Source organism: Limulus polyphemus, unplaced genomic scaffold (assembly GCF_000517525.1).
Source record: "Limulus polyphemus unplaced genomic scaffold, Limulus_polyphemus-2.1.2 Scaffold835, whole genome shotgun sequence".
In the NCBI taxonomy this organism is placed as follows: Eukaryota; Metazoa; Arthropoda; class Merostomata; order Xiphosura; family Limulidae; genus Limulus; species Limulus polyphemus.
Window position 1 is genome coordinate 214,608 of NW_013666445.1, and position 4,290 is coordinate 218,897.

Consider the following 4,290-nt stretch of genomic DNA (forward strand, 5'->3'; position numbering starts at 1 on the left):
TTTTTTTTTTCCAAACTAGAAAAATCCAGGCACATTAGATTTATTATTGAGTTTGTATTTGAATGGTCTGTTTCTGGCGAATTCATTGCTACCAGTTGAGAAGTATATTGATGGTAAGGTTTTAAACTTATTTGCATGCATAAGTTGTGGAATAGCTTTATAAAATAGTTATAGCAAACTCGACTAAGATGGAACATTAGCTTACATTGTTATTGGTAAATGAACCTGAAAAACATCTTACGTCTGTACACGATACAGATATTTTTTTATATACACATCCAGTATGATGAATTGGTTAAAATGTACCAAAAACGTACTAAGTACAGCCAGTTTAACTGAAATTCATATGATAATTCTAAATGTAAAATTGGCTTTATCTCCAGTTTCTTCCACTTAAAAAAATATGTTAATCAAAAGTCTTGATTTTGAGATTACTATAAGATGTGTAATTTCGTTCGATGATAAATGTTCCTACCTATCTCAAATTGGTCATCATGAGCAGAATATAGTTTGCGCTCTGAATGCTTTGTATTTCAGAATTTGACGTATCCGAGTGATAAAGATGTTTTTGAACTAAGGCTATAATATTATATAATGAAGAGTATTTTCGAATGTTAACAATAGAGAAATGTGTGTTATTGTTAGTGTAGTGATGTTATTAATATATGGCACAAAGGTTAAATACTCTGTTAGTATATTATATATAACGGCTACGCCATTTTTTGCCTAAATGTGTGAGAGCTCAATCTGGTTTTTCTGCATTTACGCAGAATAGGATGAATACTAATAAAAACGTTATTTTATATATTTCACTTTGGCTGATCCCGTGATGATATCTAATATTTTTAAATCTATTATAAATATCTAAATATGATTTATCACATGTTTTCTTTTTCACAACCAGTAACAAGCCCTGAGCCAACTTTTCACGCTAAAATTATTGGCTTCAGACAGTGGACCTTTGGTATTTTGTCACATATTTCTCTGTATTCTTAGATTTTCTTTACCGTGATTTACTTCAGATAAACATTTTTGTCACTGTTGTTTCCCCTTACTCTCCTATTTGAAATCATATCTTACTGAGTAAGTTTCTCCGAATATATTCACTATTCAGAAAAACAAAACAAAAACAATTCATTCGTTTATAAACGAATTCCTTGAGTTAAGAATTTTTATATATTTTTGTTACAAATGTGGTGATTCTTGATCTTCTGCGAGTTTTTGCAGAATACCCTATATGGTAAATGATAAAATTACCCCATTAAAATATCTCCCCCTACCATTTTAAGGGCCACAGTAACGCCCGCCTCTGTAGAATTATCATTATATATTTCTTGGATATTATTACATTGTATAGTATGATTTTATTTGTGTTTGTATTTTTATTGGAAATATTGTACACTCATTACAAGTTTCTCAAATGTTTTGTCTTACCGAAAGTATTTTCTCACTTGTTATATTTCTTCCATCATAACTAACATGCACAACTTTCTTTTGGCACTGACCAACCCTAAAAATCTTTCGGAACGAATATACTTAGCTAGACTTGTTTGTATTTTTCTTTATATACTCGTATTAATATATATATATATATATATATACATGTGTGTGTGTGTGTACATATATATATATATCCTAGTTAGAAGTTTCTTCAACGAATATAAAGAGGAGCCCTTTAGCGTATTAGTGTCTTTACATTCGTTTTGATCTTTCAAGTGGCTCAGCGGTAAGCCTGGGGCTTATAACGCTGACAATCGAAATTAGATACCCGCGGTGAGCAGAGTATGAGTATCTTGGATCAATTGTATAGCTTTGTGCTAACAAACGTTCGTTGAGCCTTTAAATTTATATTGGAACATCCTTACAAAAAATGCTTACTCCAACTGACACTTTGACAACACTCGTTTTTTTTTAATCAACCTATTATTTTACATGCACTGACTATTACTGCCTAATATGTCTAGGTACACCGTCCTAAGTTTCAATATAGTTTGTATTTGGCATTATGTTAGTTTATTCCTCTATATGTATACACAAGTTTGTTTGTTATCGTGCAATACCTCATGGATAATACTAGCACATATATGTCGATACCTTCGTGCACATATATGTCGATACCTTCGTGAATTATCGCATGTTATCAACATTTCCCGTGTACTTTCATAAAAATGACACATTTTGACTGATAGGTAAAGTTTAAAAACCTTAACCCTTTCTTGCTGTAATACTTTTATTATTGTACCTCTTCAGCAAACGCCTTGATGACGAACTCGATTAACGTTCCACGCATCTCAAATATTTAAGACTCCTCTAGCTTTTTTTTTCTTTGCTTTACAGCAAAGCCATATTGGGCCATCTGCTGTGTCCATCGAGGGGAATCGAACCCCGGATTTGAACGTTATAATTTCTTAAACTTACCGCTGATCCACCGAGGGACCCTTCTTTAGCTGCTTCAGCATTGCTCTACGTGTTATTATTATATAAGTTACAACTTTATTAACTTGGTGTTTGTAAATAATTTTCGTGTTGTTCGAAGTGCTTTTTAGTTAATAAGGGAAGGAGAGCTAAGTTTAGCTCATGTGTGTCATCTTTAAACAGTATCTTGATATTAATATCACACGCATAAAACTTGGTCTCGTAGGTATATTAGAGAAAATGAGAACGCGTTATTAAGCTGTGGACGTTCGTTCACGCGATATTAATATAAAAAAAATGAGATAAACGTACACAAACTTGGATCAAGGACATTAAAAGACAGCGTCTGGTAATAACAGCACTGGTAATATAAAATCGGTAGAATTTATCAGGTAATACGATAACAGTTTGTAAGTAATTTTAAGCTGCTTTCTCTAAACCCCGTTCTTTTGCCTGTAGTTTCGCTATAAGCAGTAGAAATAAAGAGGAATAAATGAATGACTTTAATGAGTGATTTCCAGTCGTGTTCTCCAAGCCCTGTGGTTTCGTTAGACAATTGATATAAGGACTGTGTATGATACACTATAGTAAGAAAGATACTATTTCCCAACCTGATTTGATTTTTCACTCTTTTATATAGGTAAGTTTTGAATTCTTAGTATAAAAATAAATAACTTGTTATGCTGTACTGTAAAAAATTGGTTTATATTATATATTATAAAGTTTTGTTCCAGAGTTTTTGTTTAGGTCGTAGACTAATAAAAAATAACCTAATGTTTTTATTAGGAAAGCTATAATTATATATTATATTATATAATTATAAAGAAGATATTGGAGATTTTTTTTACGAAGATTAATTCAGAAAGTTGTATCAGTTAAGATAAATGTGTACATTTCATTATTAGAAAACTCGATTTGTATGAATATGATTTTTAGCTCTAGATAAAAATAATTTACAAAAAACTAGATACATGTGCAAAACACTGCTTCTGTGTTTTATAAATCCTGAAATAAAAATGCAAATTGATTTAAACACAGATACACGGAAAACATGGATGCGTGTTGTTCTTCGACTCAAAGACTCAGTGGTGAGCTTGAGGGTATATAATGCTAAAATTCAGGCTTCGATTCCTGCGGTGGGCACAGAACAAATAGCCCATTATGAAGCTTTATGCTTAAACGAAAACAAGTACATGACATACGATCGAATAGGCATTCAGCATATCTATTTCAAACCGTGTGTTTTAGAACAAACTTTAAATATAGATAATGCTTTCTGTATATTAGGATAAACTAAACCCTCAAATTACCAACGTCTTTATTTACCGCTCACTAACAGTAGAGTCCACATGTTGCATCATACAGTGGGATTAACTGCAATATTGACGCTATTTCTGTTTACATTTTTAGGTGATTTATATATTACTAGCGTATAGCCCGTCAAAAATGATTGGGCAAGTATACCTTAACCTCACATTTCATAGCTAACTGAAATAAATACATTTTGTCAAATCAAGCTTGACCAACAAAGAGGCAGAAAAGTACAGTCGAGGTAGTCAAACGTCGGTAAATTCCTTTGTGAGCCAATCAAAATTAAGATCATTTAATGAAATGAATTCGTGACGTATTCATAGAATAATTATTGGTAAAAATCAATTAGATTAACAACTTCTAAAATATAGAAACGCTACGTTCCAACAATGGCTTTTATGTCATGTTGTTCATTAACAAAAGTATAACCTAATATTGTTGTTAGTCTATGTACTGAAATTATAAAATGAAATGTATAGACAACAAAACTGGAAAACATTTGTTGATTTCTTAATTTAGTCTCCGTTGATTAAAACGTTTATTATTATTATTAAAAACATTGGT

The 4,290-nt window shown here is 31.4% G+C and overlaps 1 protein-coding gene across 5 annotated transcripts in view; it reads left to right on the top strand.

Moving 5' to 3' along the window:
* LOC106460779 (RNA polymerase II degradation factor 1-like) overlaps positions 1–4,290 on the top strand; it is a 19,402-nt gene continuing 15,112 nt past the window's right edge. For all 5 annotated transcript variants that reach the window (XM_013920515.2, XM_022387567.1, XM_022387568.1 and 2 more), the window contains exon 1: positions 1–113. The gene's annotated coding sequence lies outside the window, so the exon portion shown is untranslated. The remainder of the gene's footprint in view (positions 114–4,290) is intronic.